At 41.7% G+C, this 17143-nt stretch overlaps 1 protein-coding gene and 1 pseudogene across 5 annotated transcripts in view; one reads left to right on the plus strand and one right to left on the minus strand.

Annotated features, from left to right (window-relative positions):
- Nucleotides 1-11014: 11014 nt before the first annotated feature.
- LOC124977445 (elongation factor 1-gamma-like) lies at nt 11015-13498 on the minus strand (annotated as a pseudogene).
- Nucleotides 13499-15466: 1968 nt separating this feature from the next.
- Herc1 (HECT and RLD domain containing E3 ubiquitin protein ligase family member 1) overlaps nt 15467-17143 on the plus strand; it is a 202647-nt gene continuing 200970 nt past the window's right edge. For all 5 annotated transcript variants that reach the window (XM_047542544.1, XM_047542548.1, XM_047542545.1 and 2 more), the window contains exon 1: nt 15467-15596. The gene's annotated coding sequence lies outside the window, so the exon portion shown is untranslated. The remainder of the gene's footprint in view (nt 15597-17143) is intronic.

Consider the following 17143-nt stretch of genomic DNA (forward strand, 5'->3'; position numbering starts at 1 on the left):
CAGAAAGCTGTCACAGTCCTGGCTCTCGTTCCTTATGAGTGAGGCCACATTACTCCTGTCCTTGTTTTTTTTTTTTTTTTAATAGATAGCAATTTTCCTTTGTGATGGAGGAACCAAACCTGATTATAAAGTAAAATTATAAGAACATTATGATAAATTACATATGCCTGGGGAAAGGGTTTATTCCACCCCTTGACCCCCCCATCCCATCCCCACCACCCATCAGCTTCTCTTCAGGGAAACTTATTAACCATGGGTCCCTATCTGTTGGATTGTAAATGGATTTCTCTAGGAGTCTCCAGCTCTTGAAATGTAAACATCCCTGTGACAGACTTTCAAGGCCAGAAATTTAACAGGTGCCTGCGAAAGGAGTTGTTTCTTCTTATACTTTGACACTTCTGAACTCTGTAGGAATGTAGCTACATCACTTAATTGCTATGCCAATTAACTGCTGTCTAAACCTCATAGGCTTAATTCCTAGAAATATGGCTCTTAGGGAGATAAGTTCAAGTCATCTTGGGTTACTGCTGCCTGTGGTGAAGGCCATTTCAGGATAATACTCACACGTGTTTTACTACCTTTGTTCTATACCTGTGAATTATTTACAAATTCCCTGTGCATGGTCTTTGGTCACATAGGCCAAGAATTCAAGCCCATCAATGTTGTAATGGTTAAGAAATGATGTCACATTTCCTATAAAAAACTCCATGTAACCTCAGCTTGGGGCCCAGAACTTCAGAGCACTAACTCATCTGGGTCTGCTGGTATAAATAAATGTGAGACTTCCAACCCTCCAGAGTGGTGCTTGGTCTCTTGATGAGTGTGATTTCCATAACACCTTTAGCTAGTGTAAATAAAATTTCTATTATTTGCAAGAAAAGCAGGTTTTATAGAGTCCTCCACAATAATGCTTTATTTTGTATTGTTAGCCAATAAGTTGTGATTTTTTTTTTTTTGCTTGTGTTGAAGAATGATGAAAAATAATAGCTGGGTCTTGCATGGTGGCACATGCCTGTAATCTCAGAGGTTCGGGAGGTTGAGGCAGAAGGATGGAGAGTAAAAGACAGCCTCAGTAAAAGCAAGGTACTAAGCAACTCAGTGAGATGTATCTCTAAATAAAATACAAAATAGGGCTGGGGATGTGGCTTAATGGTTGAGTGCCCCTGAGTTCAATCCCTGGAACCCCCTGCCCAAAAGAGCTGGAATAGTACATGCCTGTAATCCCAGTAACTTGGGAGACTTAGGCAAAAGTAATGCAAGTTCAAAGTCAGCCTGGGCAATATAGAGAGCTTGTCTCAAAATAAGAATAAAGGATTGTAGGTGTGTAGCTCAGTGGTAGAGTGCTCCTGGATTAAAGCACAAGTACCTCCCTATACCTTCTATTTATTTATTATTAGGATTTTTCTTCTTTATTTGAGAAGGTAGGGTAGATAGCCTTCTCCCACAAAAGGAAGTTTGAACTTTAAAGGTGAGAGAAGAGGTTACCTATGGAAGCCTGCTGTCCTGGTTTTGGTTTCCAAAAGTCTGAGATTCTTGAGGGGAGTTTTCTGAGAGAAGAAGGAAAGGTTAAGTGTATCAAGGTAGGGCAGGTAGAAGGAGTAAGACTGAAGAATGAGACTTTGACCTGGAGGGGATAGATATCTGTAGCATCTGTGTCTTTTGGGAACCTGAGCCCTAACCTGGATAGTCCAAAGGAGATGGGAGGACCTCAGAGCGGTCCACTATCCTAGTGCATCCAGAGAGACTGAGTCAACTTAGATACTGGCTTTCCATGCTGTTACAGAGCTGGGGCTTTCTGGGAAACTGAGACAGTGCAAAGACCCCCACATCTTCTTCAAACCCCTATTTTTGCAATCAAGTTAGGAAAGATTTCAAACATGTTGCTCAGAGTAACAACAATGAGCTTATCAAAGGATAGGAAGGGCTGGGATTGCACCTCAGTGGCAGAGTGCATATGTGAGGCACTGGGTTCGATACATTAAGCAATTAAATAAAATAAAGGTATTTGTCCATCTACAACTAAAAATATTTTTTTTAATAAAAGGGGATAGAAAAAGGGAAAGGAGACACTCTCAAGGGAGAAAGAGGGTCCTCTCAGGGAGGAGAGAGAGAACATGCCTTTCCTGTACTCCAGTTTTATTAGAGGTCCCAGGGAAGTTTCCAGAAAGTCCCACCCAGGTCCACCTCTTGACTTTTGACTGACAGCAGGGTGACATCAGACTTTCAAGTACATATTGCCATGACAATGCGAGATCGCTTGGCTCAGGCTGAGCAGTTCTAATTGGATTCTTCATCAATTTTACAGGTTTTGTTGTTAGGAGGAATTATCTTTATCTTCCAGAATCTGGTCTGTGAGAAGGGTCACAAATGTTTCTCCCTTCAAAGTAATTTAGGTTCCTCTTTCAATGTTATTTCCTGCCTGCATTTCCTTGCAGATACAGGTAGTTTGCTGAGGAATGTGATATATCCTGTCCACTTAGGCCAGGCAGAGCTGCAGGTAAATTGCTTCTCTGCGAGCAAAGCATGTGGGGGTGAAGAAACCATGTGGGGGTCAGTACAGTGGGCCCATTTTATAGGATTATTCTCTTAACCTTGTTTTCTCACCATCCTCATCTGTCTGACCCCTAACATTACTACCTAACAATAAAATTTGATTTATAGAAACAGAGGAGTTTGGCAGATTTGGCCCACATGCCATTGTTTGCCAACTTAAATTAGAATACCATCACTAAACAGTCCATGATAAATTAATCAATATGGGCATTAGGTATCAATGACTGTTAACTTCATAAAAGGAGAAAACTAAGCATTGTGTCTCCTGAGGTCTTGTCCAACACTTTTTATTCTTTAGTCAAAGGGCCAAACCTGAATCTAATCCAGTCCCTGGGTACAGGTGTCAATTTGCAGGAAATACATGGGGCAGAGAATTAAGTTGAACTGCACCAAAAGTATGTGATCAGCAAAATCTATCCTGAGAAGTTGTACAAACAAAAGGATTCAATGATTGTGTAAAGAGCTGGAGGAGGATATATGGATTGGATTGAAAGAAACTTAGGAACATATTTGCTTGGAGAATGGAAAAGAATAAAACCCAGCTTAGAGATGAACATTTGGATAATTATTATAGAGATTATGATCTGGGGGGGTTGTGATTGGGAAGGGATCCCTGGATGGGGCTTCTTTGGAGAGTGGCAAGATTCCATTTCTGATCTGGTATTGATGACAAGAATGGTCAGATTGAGTTATGTATTTGTGTGTGTGTGTGTGTGTGTGTGTGTGTGGGTTATGTGTGTTTATGTGTGTGTGTGTGTGTGTGTGTGTGTGTGTTTAAAATACTTGTGTTTTACTTTGTAGTTTTAGAAAAGTGTTCTAAGGGGCTGGGGAGATACCTCAGTCGGTAGAGTGCTTGCCTTGCAAGGCCCTGGGTTCAATCCCCAGCACCGCAAAAAAAAAAAAAAAAAAAAGTGTTCTAAGGACAACATAAGTCTGCAACTGTTAGGTGACAGGGCTCCATCCCAACACAAAGGAACACAGGTGTTTTGGTTTGGACGTGAAGTGTCCCCCAGAAGCTCACATGGGAGACAATGCAAGAAGGTTCAGAGGAGAAATGGTTGGGTTATAGGAGTATTAACCCAATCAGTGAATAATCCCTCATGAATTAATTGAAGTGGTAGGGTGTGGCTGGAGGAGGTGGGAATTGGGGCGTGGTTATGGGGTATATATTTTGTATCTGGAGAGTGGAATCTCTCACTCTCTCTCTCTCTCTCTGCTTCCTGATGAAGTGAGCTGCTTCCCTCTGCCACACTCTTCTGTCTTGATGTTCTGCCTCTCCTCCAGCCTTGAGGAATGGAGCTGGCCTTCTATGGACTAAGACCTCTTAAACCTTTCTTCCTCTGTAATTGTACTGGTCAGATCAGTGTACTGGTCACAACAGTGAAAAAGCTGACTAAAACAACAGGGTTTAATGGCATAACAGGAGATGTAAAGTCCATGATTTTGTTTGATTACCCATGTCTAGCCATTTCTGAAGTTTGATATATTCTTGGAATTTTCAGTTACATGAACCATCATAGTCTCTTTTTACTTTACTGCTTTGATTCTCAAACCAGTCTATCCACGGACTAGTAGATCCCCCCAAACCTGGTGAATATTCCTCAAGGTACTGATAGCTTTGCTGGACTCTCAGTGATGGCTTTGACTTCAGTAACATTCTCCACCACACTGAGGCAAACTGTTCATCTTCCTTCTCTCAGTGCCCTTGAAAGCCTTATTCCTAATGTTGGTGTTTATAGTTATTCACAGAGACTCAGTTCTTTCTGACCTTGTTGGAGGGTCATCAGGGCTCACTGAGGGAGGGGATAGGAAGGAATGCTTTGCTAAAGACGGATTAAAAATCTTGTCATGTGTAACAGTGGCATATTTGTTAAGTTAGTCTGAGGTCCAGGAGAGATAAGAGGCAGTCATGCATTTCAAATATCATCTGTTTACTCCACATATTCATTGATTTTCAGACACTGAACAAGAAAGTTCCAGTCTCAGCTCTCAGAAAACTCACAATTAGGACTGTGTATTTGTGGAAGTTTGAAAATGGCTTCCCTCTACCCTTTATTGCTTAAAAATAACAACTCTGCTTAAGGAAATAAGAAAATTGTTTATTCTGACCAAGTATGACTGATCATACCCCATGAACATAAATTATAGTTACCCTGAATGATATGTGTGGTTGTGGAGGAGGGTAAATGAACTCTTATAGCCACAGAAAAAAGGTGTTCATAAATCAGTACATTTACCAAACACATTAGTTGGGGCATTAGGTAGGTGGGTCCCAATAAAACAGAGAAATCTCTTCTATAGATTTAAGATGTCATTATATGTATGTATGCAAGTGTTTTGCAGTACTGGGGATTAATTCCATTGGTGCTACATTTCTAGTTCTTTTTGTTTTTATTTTGAAATAGAATCTCTAAGTTGCTGAGGCTTGTCATAGCATTCTTAACTTTAGGGTTGGTGGCGGCTAGAGGTCTGCTAAGCTTAGCGATACAATTGGAAAATTTTAACCAACAATCAACAGGATGTTAGGTCAGATACAGAGGTTGAAAGTAAATGCCTATTAAAGGGACTAAGATAGCCCAAGATAATTTTGACTGTCTACCTGCAACATTCCATCTTTCCACAATCATCATGTTTTGCTTAGCCAAGGTCAAACAGTCTGCTGGGTATTTAATAGAGATGGGCTACTTTAAAGAACTTTAGCTTTGCACCTTCTGGTTCTTTGGTTTGGCTACAAATTAAATTGACATAAAACAGACTGCTATGGTTTGGATATGAGATGTAACTCAAAAACTTTTGTGTTAATGCAGGAATGTTCATAGATGAAACGATTGGATTATGAGAGTTTTAACCTAATCAGTCCACCCTGGTTTAAGTGGATAAACTGGGTGGTAACTATAGGTAGGTGGGACATGACTGGAGAAGGTGGTCACTGGTTGGTGCCCTGGAAGGGTTCATCTTTCTTGTGGTCCCTTCCTCCCTGTTTCTGTTTTCTGGTTGTCATGAATGCTCCTTTTCCATGCCCTTCTGCTGACATGTTCTGCCTCACGTTGGACCCACAGCAATGGAGTTGGCCCACCATATGGCCTAAATCTCTGAAACCATGAGTCAAAATAAACTTTTCCTCCTCTAAGTTGTTCTTGTCAGGTATTTTGTCACTGTGATACAAACCTGACTAACACACAAATTAAGAGGATAAAACCAACATTTAATTATGTGCATATGTGCAATAGCCCCATAAAGAATGAGAAGGGCCATATGTTGAAGCTTACGTAGCATCCTGAGGTACAGAATGGAATAGGGACTTGAGGCTTCTAGGAAGTTGTGGGTAGTAGGTAGTAGAAACAATCATGGGAAGGCATAGAAATGTATGGTGAATAAAGGTGATCTTGTTATATAATAAAAAATGTCTCTCAGGTAATAAAAGTTGTCTGGGGAAGTCCTCTACCTATTTTGTTATGTATTTTTAAGGTTAGTGGGAATTGAATCCAGGAGCTCTCTATCAGTGAACTACATCTCCAGGCCTTTTAATCTTATTTTGAGACAGGGTTTTGCTAAATAGCTGAGATTGGCCTCAAACTCGAGATCCTCCTGCCTCAGTCTTCTGATAGCTGGGATTACAAGTGTGCATCATTCCCACCTTTACTGTTTCAATTACTTTTACCACGTAGATTTTCTTTATGCATGTAAATTTTACCAAAGGGAGCGTTTCAGAGCCCCTCCTGTGTCCATCCCCTGAATTTTTATCATTTGAATTATTTCTTAAGGGTGTTCAATAGTTCTGGGAAGCTCAATTTAGAACACAGAAGTGTGTTAACTTGAGGGATGAGCACATCAGTGTTTTAGAAGGCTATATTACCACATTTCCATGAGAAGACGGTCCTTGGGGGAAGAGCCTGCAGCTTGGGCAGCCAGGAGGTGGTGTCTAAGGTAAAGGAGGAAGACAAACATGGGAGAAAGGGGAAAGAGAAATTGAGAATGCCTATTATTTCACCAATTTTCTCAGATTTTTATAATCCCTTTGCCTTGACTATTTCTCTGTGATAAGAGAGTAAGACTTATTTTGTATTGTAGACTTTGAAGTAAGGTAGACCTGTGTTTGAATCCTAGCCTCGCTACTTACTAGCTGGCTACCTGCACAAAGCCACTTCCTATTCTCAGCCTTGATATATTGATTTATTTATTTATTTATTTCTGGGCAAAACTTTCATTGTGTTCATGTCCATTAAACATTGCATTCCTTTTTTTTAAAAAAAAACTTTCATTAATTTTTTCATTATCTTTTTTGACAGTGATAAATATTTTTTTAAATACTTGATATACTTGACATACGTATTTCAGAGTAAAAATACCTTATTGGTGGTTGGGGAGTAAAAGATATTAGTACATAAATGACTCAGCATATAGCCCAAGCACATTGGTTTTTGTCAGTGAGTGTTAGTTCCTGTTCTTGGTTGAATAATCCAAGTTTTTTGACAGCATCCAGGGCAAAGAGAAGAGAGAGTTTTGTGCTTTAGATCAGTTTTATAGATAGTCTTTTTTTTTTGGAAGTTTTCCTATGAGATAAAAAGAATAAAAATCCTAGCCAACTCTCATTTGTTTAACATTCCATAAGCACTTTTCTCAAATTTCTACTTTGTATTTATTTTGTAATATTCTCTTACTAAATCACACATTAAGGATTCATAGAGTTCTTCCCTTTCATTCTTGTTTTTGCTTTCCCGAAGCTTCTGGTTCACGGGACAATCATGAAATGCAGGGAGTTTCCTTTTCTGGGAAACAGATAATTAAAAATAATGACGTATTACAAGCTGGCTGTGGGCCAGACAATGGGACTATGTAGCTCTTTAATCTTTGCAATAACCCTATTAGTAGGGATTATCTCAGATTCATAGTACCTTATTGGTTTGTTTTGATTGTTAAATGAAATGTTTGAAAAATACTTAGGGGGGCTGCGGGTAGAGCTCAATTTGTAGAGTGTTTGCCTAGCAAAGCCCCGGGTTCAATCTCCAGTAACACACACACACACACACACACACACACACACACACACACACAGAAGTGCTTAGAGCATAGAACATTGAGATTTAATACATATAAGCTTCCATTGCTATTATTATTTTTCAGTGAGAAAACAGAAACTCAAGCCAGTTAAGATATTTACCTAAAATTACCTGGCTAGAAGGCTGAAGGAAGCCAGGTCCTACAGTCCTTAAACCAATGTGAGAGATCTACTGTTTTAGGACTTCTTGATTGAAATGGCAAAACAATTTCAACCCCATTTTAACCTGATAGTCCAGTAAAGTTTACCACAATTTTGGGGTCAATTTATTCCCCCACCCTTGCTGATATGCTTCTCATGCAAATGCCAACTTCAGTCCTTACCCATTCTCCACACACAGACTCATCTCCCACTTTTCCTATACATCATGGTTATGTCTGTGGTGTGCACTTCCCCTGGGTTTCCTGAGATTGGGTAAGGATGGGCACTGATTAAAGCCTGACCAATCAGTATCTTTTCCTCAGATTTTTAAACTTGAAGTAAAAATGTTAGTCCATTTCTAGGGATGGAAGTGCTAAGATATAAAACATGGGTATCCTATATTCCCAGTTATTCAAAGGAGGGGGGGGGAATAACAGAATGAATCAAACAACATTACCCTATGTAAATTTATGATTACACAAATGGTATGCCATGACTCCATGTACAAACAGAGAAACAACATGTATCCCATTTGTTTACAATAAAAAACAAAACAAAACAAAAAAAGGAAGCCTACCTGCTGAGAGAAACTAAACCCAACCACAGCAAAGCAAGCCCAGAAGAAAGAATTCTGGTGGTGTTGAAGTTCCTGAAGCCCAGGTTCACTGCCCCACTCTAGTTTGACTGTTTAGCCTTTTTTGAATTCTTCCTTTCTCCCTCTCTTCCTCCCTCCCTCTTTCTTTCTCTCTCTCTCTTTCTCTCTCTCGCTCGCTCTCTCTCTCTCTCTTTCTTTCTTTCTTTCTTTCTTTCTTTCTTTCTTTCTTTCTTTCTTTCTTTCTTTCTTTTTCCTATTTTTGTTATGGCACTTGGGATTGAACTCAGGGACACTCTACTTTTAAGTTACATCCACAGCCCTTATCATTTTTTAACTATGACACAGGGTCTCGCTAAATTGCGATCTTTCTGCCTTAGCCTCCCTAGTAGCTCGGTTTATAGCATGTACCACTATGTCGATCTCCTCTAGTTCTTTAAAAGAAGGAAAAGAGTTCTCTTTTTGTACTCAGGATTTTCTAACTTGTGTTGTAAAAACACACACACACACACACACACACTGTATGTATATCTTCTCTATTTTCTTTCCAGAAGAAAAATTTGCCTTGTTCATCTCACTGTGCTACTGCAGTGTTTTGCATGGACAGCTCTTTCAAAATGTTAAGTATCCTCCTTCTTCCCCTTCTCCCCATGTAGTCACACTTTCCGTTCCTGTAGTTTCATATTCTTTTCCTAGCATCAATATTCCATCTCCTGTTACTGAGTGAGAAAAACGTTCATCTGTGTTCACCCCAGGCAGTTGTGTTTTGATGTAACAACACTAAAAAACCTTTGTAAAAATAATTTTTATAAAATTGGTTATTTTGTTATAGACTTAAGGAATGCCTAGTAAAGGACATTTTTAATATTCTTCAAGTGGTGGGTTTTCTTTTCTTTTTTAAAAAAATATTTATTTGGGGCCAGGGTTGTGGCTTAGAGGTAGAGCACTTGTCTAGCATGTGTGAGACATTGGGTTTGATTTTCAGCACCACGTTTAAATAAAATACAGGTCCGTCAACAACAAAAAGAAAATATAAAAAATATTTTTAGTTGTAGATGGACACAATACCTTTATTTATTTTTACATAGTGCTTAGGATCAAACCCAGTGTTTCACAAGTGTTAGGCAAGTACTCTACCATTGAGCTACAACCCCAGCCCCGGGTGGTGGGTTTTCTTGATGTATGTGATATTTCATTTAGGATACAGATTGAAATAGAAACCCTGTAAGTTTCGCATTTAGCAAGAAGAAATTTTATTTCCAAAGTAACTATTTGCCAGTCTTGTGATCCTTTATCTAGAATCCCCACTTCCCTCCAAACCTGTTTGGGAGATCAATTACCCTTATTGAGAAAGGAGGTAATGAATCTGTTCTCATATGTGGATACATTAAGCAAAAATTCTAGACAACTTTTATAAATTTTTTTGGTTTGGAGGTTGGTGTCTTGAGAATACATTATTATCAGAATTTATAACTGTATTTGACTATCAGCTCCCTCTCTAATTCCACCACCAGATGAAGTTTTCTCTGCCCAGCAATCTCTTCTCTTTTCTAGTTCTGGGAAATGTTTACTTTTTCTGCACCTCCTTTTAGTTTGAACTATGTTGCTTGGTATTGATGGCTTTTTTGTGTGTTTTTATCTTCTAAAATAAATTTTAATACCAAGTGCTTCGCAAATTTCAAATTTTGACCAAGAAAAAACTGTACTGACTGCACTCTGATTAAAGGATGATCCATTCAAGAGGACCTATTAAATTACTTATCACAGATCTATAAATATCAAGTTACAGTAAACATCTTGCCTTTCCTTAATATCATCCTTCTCTGGAGAAGGAGGAGGAGTATCAACAACTTTCAGAATCTGGGCATATAAATACAATATTACTCACATAACCAATAACAAATACAGCAGGATAGAATTCACTATAGGGATAGAGAGAATTGTTGATTATTTAGCTCTTTTCATAGATATTTATCTCCATCTTGGGTTTTCAGATCCCAAATGCTTTGTACAGCCTGTAGTTTGAGTATATTAGACCTAATAGACATTCAATAAATGTGAGAAATGACTGATATACTCTTTTGGAATTTATTTATGCAGAGCATGATTACAAATAAAAGTGTTAATGGTTATCTTGGGCTGGGGATGTAGCTCAGTGGTAGGATCACTTGCCTAGCATGTGCAGTGCCCCGGGCCCATCCCAACAACACAAAAATAAATTAATAAAAAATAAAACCAACCTTTTAGGCTCGGGCTATAACTCAGTGGTAGAGTGCTTGCCTAACATGCATACATCACACACATATAAAAAGTCTTTTTGTAAATGAGCATAAAGAAACCATAAACAAAATAAGGTATTGTTATCATGTTTTGTAAATGTCTCGTGGGCTCTGATCTGCAATTTACCTGGATCAGGTAACTGACTGAAGGCAACATCTTGGGGGACCAAGGATGTGATGTGGAATGCATTCTATTTTTCTCGTGTTTAAACACAAGCTGTAAGAACAAAGTGTTTCTAATTAAGATACTACTTTTTCCTCCATTAATCCCATTTTTCTTCAAAGCAAATGGGTATATATAATGACTCCACATCAAACACTCTTTTCTAGTGGCTTAGGAGATATGAGTTTTATTAGAACATAGCAGAATTCACAACCCACAACCCGGCAATTTGTTGAAGTTATTTTGGAGTTGATTTAGGAAGCATTCTTCATGAAATGGTCTGAATCTTCATCATGTGTGCTATCCTCAATATCCTCCAAAAGTCTTTCAGCTCTCTTTGCCTGTTCCTCTAACTGCACATCCACCCCCCAACTCTTTATCATTTGCACTCTCACAGGGTATTATAATCATCTATTTTCTTCTTTAGTTCCTCCCATTAGACCATAAGCTCCTTGAGGGCAAGTATTAAAGCTTGTATAATAGTATATTCAGTGCTTGGCACAGTGCCCAGGCTAATATGCATTCAAGAAAGATCTGCTAAGTGAAAGAATAATCATTCCTCACATTTACATAGTGCTTTGACAAAGTACTTTCCTATATTATTTGACTTTTTTTTTTTCCCCCAATGTTCACTTTCCTTCAATGACCCCCATCTCCCTGAAAGGCAGGTGCAGGCAGTTAGGCGATGGCAAGAAATGTTCACTTGAAGACCTTGCCCTGATTGAAGGCTTTGCCCACATGCTGGAAGGCCCCCCCTCCTGGGAAAAGTACTCTAGAACCAGCGTCTGGGTCTCCTCGCTGCCAGGTATATGACTTGTAGTCCACCTGCCAATCTGGACTCAGTGGAAAGGCAAGCTCCTGGCCTCTGAAGACCCAGACTCCAGAAATGGAGCTGCTATTGTTGGTTCCAAAGAGGATGACACTGGCAAGGGCGTTCTTCCTCAGCTTGTCCAATTGCTGAAACATTCCATGATGAGGTTGCAACTCATGAAGGTCTGGGTGAGCTCTTCAGGGAAACGGTACTCAGTATACCACAAGAACCAGCCATCCTTATCAAAATGCTCCCAAAAATATGACAGAGCCACAGAGAGCATGTCTTCATTGGAGTATTTGTGTTTAAATTCATCCAACGCAAAGGCACTCTTAGGCAGGTGAGCAAAGGGGTCCTTGGCCTTGGGCTCAGCAGCCAGTGCCTGCTCACATTCATCCATTTCCTCTGGAGCTGGGGCAGCTGCCTTTTTCTCCTCTTTCTGCTCAGCCTGGGGCTTCTGCTTCTCTTCCCGTGAATGCTTCTCTTTCCCTGGGGTGTCCTTTTTAGGCTAGCTTTCTGCAAACTTCTTAGCATCAAACTGAGCCATCTTCTCACACAGTTTCACCTCCCCCAAGTCAGCCTGGAACTGGACTGGTTAATGCAAGTGAGGAACCAGCGGTTGGTATTGGGAAAGGCCTGGCGGAAAGAAGGCTCCAAGACCTGTTTATAGAGTCACAACAGGGTGCAGACAACTGTGATGTCAGCCAGTGTCACTCGTTTGCCCACCAGAAAAATCCCTGTCTTCAAGTGAGCATCCAGCAGCCCCAGAATTTGCTTCACCTCTTCACACAGAATTCTTGCATTCTCAGTGGCCTGTTTGTTGTGGTGCATTATGCCCAGGGTAGGGAACACCCAGGTACTAGCTGGAGGCACTATGTCACTATCAGCAAAGCTCACCCACTGCACCACCTGACCTGCTGCCTCTGGAGTACCTCCCCGCAGCTCCTCATTGCTCACATAGTAGGCGATGGCATTGCTCTCAAACACACAGAATCCATCGTCACCCTCAAATGCTGGAAACTTGCCAGCAGGAAATTTGTGGAGAAATTCAGGGATGGGTTGGTTTGGCCAAAGTGGAAATGGGGTGGTGCGGAGAGCACGTGGACCTGAGTCCTCCCACTGTACTGAGCAGCATTGAGGGCCTTGAAGGCCCTCGTTTTTTGGATATGTGTACAGGGTCCCAGCTGCCATGGTGATTCCACAGAGAAAGGGGGTCTATTATTTGACTTTCATGATACTCGTTAGGCAAGCAGGAAACCCATTTATCACTCACAATTAGAAGTGTGAGACTAGGCTCAGAAAAGCTGTGTAACTTGAGGGCAAATTGGCTGCAATTTCAGGAGACAGCAGAACTCCTCTGTTGTGGATTCCTGCTCTGAAGTTGTTTTCCATTTTTGGAGCTATTTGTTTCTTAAACAAGTGCCAAGGGCAAAATAAACTTATTCCCTGAGTCTTTTTAGCCCCTCCTGCTCTGCCTCCACACTTTCCTACTAGATCTTTTTGCTTCCAATTTAGTAATCATTTTTATTTAGGAGCTATATATTTCCAATATGCAGATGAAAGATGAAAAATACATATTATTCTACTGATTCTCCAATTCCTTTGCCTGGGATGTACTGGCTGTGGTATGGTACTGATATGTTGCATGAGATGGGGATGAATGTTGTGTGTGATGGAAGTAAGATGTGATTGACTGGCATGGTCAGAGTGCACTGCTCAGAGGACTACGAGGCCAATAGCCTGTGATACTGAGGTCTTGGTCTTGAGATTCCTCTATCCACTTCTTCCATCTCCAACATTTTTCTCTAGGGGAGATCTAGATAAAAAGAACTGGAAGAGTTGGAAAAATGATGCAGACAACAGGACTCTAGGAGATGTTCATTAAAGTATAAAAGGTGTGTTTTTGTTTGTTTGTTTGTTTTTTTTTTTGGTTTAAACCCAGGGGCACTCTACCACTGAACTACATCTCCAGCCCTTATTTTTTGAGACAGGGTCTTGCTAAATTGCTGGCCTCAAACTTACAATCCTCCTGCCTCAGTTTCCCAGATTGCTGGAATTACAAGTAGTCAGGGCTAACTTGCTGATTTTATTTAATGATTGTATGCAGCTGGACTTAATTGTAGTCAATTATCCTTTGCCCTGAGGAAACAACAACAACAACAACAACAAAACAACCTTGCTGGTAGAAGCTAAGTCTAGGGCAAAGGAGATAATCCTTCAACTGATCTTTAAAGCAGAGTTCTTTCCTTGAAACAAAATATTCAAAAGCAGTACAATTTTATAAATTCAAGAAAAATGGAATACCATGGATATTTGTGAATGGTGACTACATCAAAAGTTAAAATGAGGATGACAGGGACCTGGGGGTATAGCTTAGTGAAAGAGCCTGTGTTTAGCATGTACAAGGCCCTAGGACAAACAAAAAAGCTTGCTGGTCTTGAGCTGGCTTCACACACAACACACAGATCATAAAGCACTAGTAACAATGACATCACTCCACATACACTTGCTCCCTCATATCTAGTTAACAAGAAAGAGATACACATTTTATATACACACTTTAAAGTTATACCCATAATAGGACCTACAGTTAAGGAATACTTAACATATATCAGGAGTTTTACATGTATTTTACTCCTCAGAGGAATTCTGATAATAAGAACTAATATCTAAAGTTCACAGATAAGGAAATGAGGTTCAAAGCGCTCAAGCTGCTTGCCAAAGGTCATAAATCTTCATCATGTCTCAAAGTGAACCTCGTGGTTCCTAACTCTTGGGCTAAATTGCCTCAATGACAACACACACATATTCAACTTAACCATGGCTAAGGGCTCCCCCTTCTGCTACTCCCTCTTCTGCCTAATATGTATATATATATATATAAACATTAGAATCACATATATTTCTTGTATGTTATTAGTGTATTCCTCCTATGCCTCTAGAGAGCAGAGATCAGCTCCATTTTTTTTTGTCCTCATATCCTCAGTTACACATTAGTTGGTGCTCAGTAGAATAATTAGAAGAAAGGCTAGGAGTAAAAGCTACAGGGGCAGTCATTCAACAATTTCATGTCAACTTGGACCAATGTTAGGTGCTGTGGATACTATGTGTCCTTCCTTTCACGTGATTTCACTGTAGAGTTAGGAGTCATGACCAAGGATGTAAATCATCCAAAGGATATTTTACTTCAGTATTCCTTAGTAGAAAAGAAAACCGGAGTTGCAAGCCCCCGGCGTCTTGCACAGTCCTGCAGCCCTCGAAGACTCGAAAACCAAGGTAGAAGTAGGTCAAGTGAAATGCTTTCAAGGGACTGAACTTGACTTCCGGAGGGCTAGGGCCGGCTGTGATGGGAGATAAAGAGCGCAAAGCACCAGGCTCGCAGCGACGATAAAGGGGTGTGGCCATCTAGCCAAACCGCCAGCTTTTCCACGTGTCACTTCACCCGGACGCCGGGCGGTATAGTTTCCCCCGGCGATCTCGAGGAAAACCGGGCGCGCTGCCTGACCCCCGACTTTTCACCACCTTTTGTCAAATGATCCCAATTGTGCTTCATCGGCAGAATCTGGTTCCCGCGGGCAGACGGGGCTGTCTGGATTCCGCGAGGGCACAAAGATGAGGGCTGAGCGGTGATAGGGTTTCCCAACATAAAACCCAGGCTGGCTTCCCCCGCCGCCCAGGTCCCTTCCCCTTTTCCCTCGGTGAGTTGCCTCGCCCTTACCTACTCGCACTCCCTCTCCTCCCTCTCTAGCCTCCGCCTCTGAGCCTGGGGGCGGGGTGAGGGGGTTCAGACTGCGCGAGAGTTCCGCCCAAATCTCGCGAGACTTGCCTGCCGCTGCTGCTGCTGCTGCTGCTGCCGCCGCCGCCTCTTACGTCTTTCCCTTTGACAAGTCGCCGCCGCTGCAGCAAAAATAAAGGACGCGGACACCGCAGCTGCTGCCGAGCCGGGCTCGGGTCGCCAGAGCCGCACCCCACCCCCGCCAGCTCCGGAGCCGCATACGGTAACGCCTCCTCTTGCCCTCCTGGCGGTGGATGTGTGTGCTCGGCCGGCCGGGCAAGGCTGACTGGGGCCGTTCCGGCGCCCGCAGCGGAACGGGGCTGCCGGGGTCCCAGGTGGGCGGCAGGCAGAGGCCTGAGGGAGCTCTCCCGGCGCGTAGCGAACTCCCGAACCCGAAGGCCCGCCGCCGCCCAGGTTTCTCCGGCGCAGCGTTAGAAGTAGAGCCGCCAGTCAGAGAGGGCCAGAGGACCCGCCCCTTCAGCGGCTTGCTGTGCTAGCCCCTCGGCCCCTCAGGGGTCACGTCTCTGACCTTCTCTTTCACCCCTTTATCCGCTAACGAGCGCCCCTCCCCTGACCCGGGCTTGGGTTGGGGGGCGGCGGCCAGATTCTGTCGGGGTACAAGCAGAGCCGCCACCCCGGTGCCTATGTCGCCGACTGACTTTTGAGGACGATGTATCTTTCTCCTCGCTTCTGCCTTTGGGTGGGGGCAGCTCATCATCTGGTAAACCTTTCTCTGAATCTTCTGCCCCAGTAAAATAACAATTTTAACGCTTTTACTACCAGGAGGGAAGACAAGGCTCTGTGTATTCTCCAGAATAAAATGAGGATGATGATGAAGATAGGAGCTATCCCAGGGAACATGGTGAAATCTTTTCTGCGATGGGTGGCAGGTTCCTGGGAGACACGAGGAGGACGGGAGCTGGTACTACCTCTCCCAGGAGGTTATGTAAAAGACATGCTGTCTCTTTTAGCTGTGAAACACAGAAACAAACAGGGACAGAATTTGCCTTATTAAAAAAAGTCTATAATATTTTGAAGATATTATTCGATTACACGTTTATAATCAAATAAAAGTAATAACAAATCTGAACAAACCAACCCATCTCCAGGGCTAATATTTTGGTGTATTTCCGAACAGACACATTATTATTTTTTTTCCAAAGGAGTACTTTGGCTTATCCTTTCATGGGACTTCCCAGTTCTGTATGGATTCCTGAAATGATTTGTTTTATTTGGATCATTTCTTTGGCCTACTTCATTAAGCTGGTTACTTGTCCATTATCACAGATTATACCCTGTCACCACTAACTCTCTCATTGGGTCTTCTTCCCACATGATTGTTAGCGAAATGGTCTTAAAAATTAAACGTTAAAAATTTCTTTATCATATATATTTTTACAGTTCTGCTTGTGGTGAGTGTTGAACAAGGGCAGTGCTTGTGGGAAGCAAAGAAGCTATGATTAATCACAGTGGGAAGAAACTTACTTGCCTTAAGGTTTTATAAAATTGATTTCCTTTGGTTAGTTTTAGACCAAAATTATGAAATTATGTGACACTGTTTCATAGTGCATTTTGTGATTAGGGCGGAATGGGGTGTGCCTTCAATTATGTATATTTTCATAGTTTGTGTTTATATCAGCAAAAGTTGCTGGGGTTGTAGCTCAGTGGTAAAGTGCTTGTCTTGCATGTATGAGGCCCTGGGTTGGATCCTCAGCAACACTCCTAGACAGACAGACACACGTGTGCGCGCGCGCACACACACACACACAC

The sequence above is a fragment of the Sciurus carolinensis genome, chromosome 2 (genome assembly GCF_902686445.1).
Source record: "Sciurus carolinensis chromosome 2, mSciCar1.2, whole genome shotgun sequence".
NCBI lineage: Eukaryota > Metazoa > Chordata > Mammalia > Rodentia > Sciuridae > Sciurus > Sciurus carolinensis.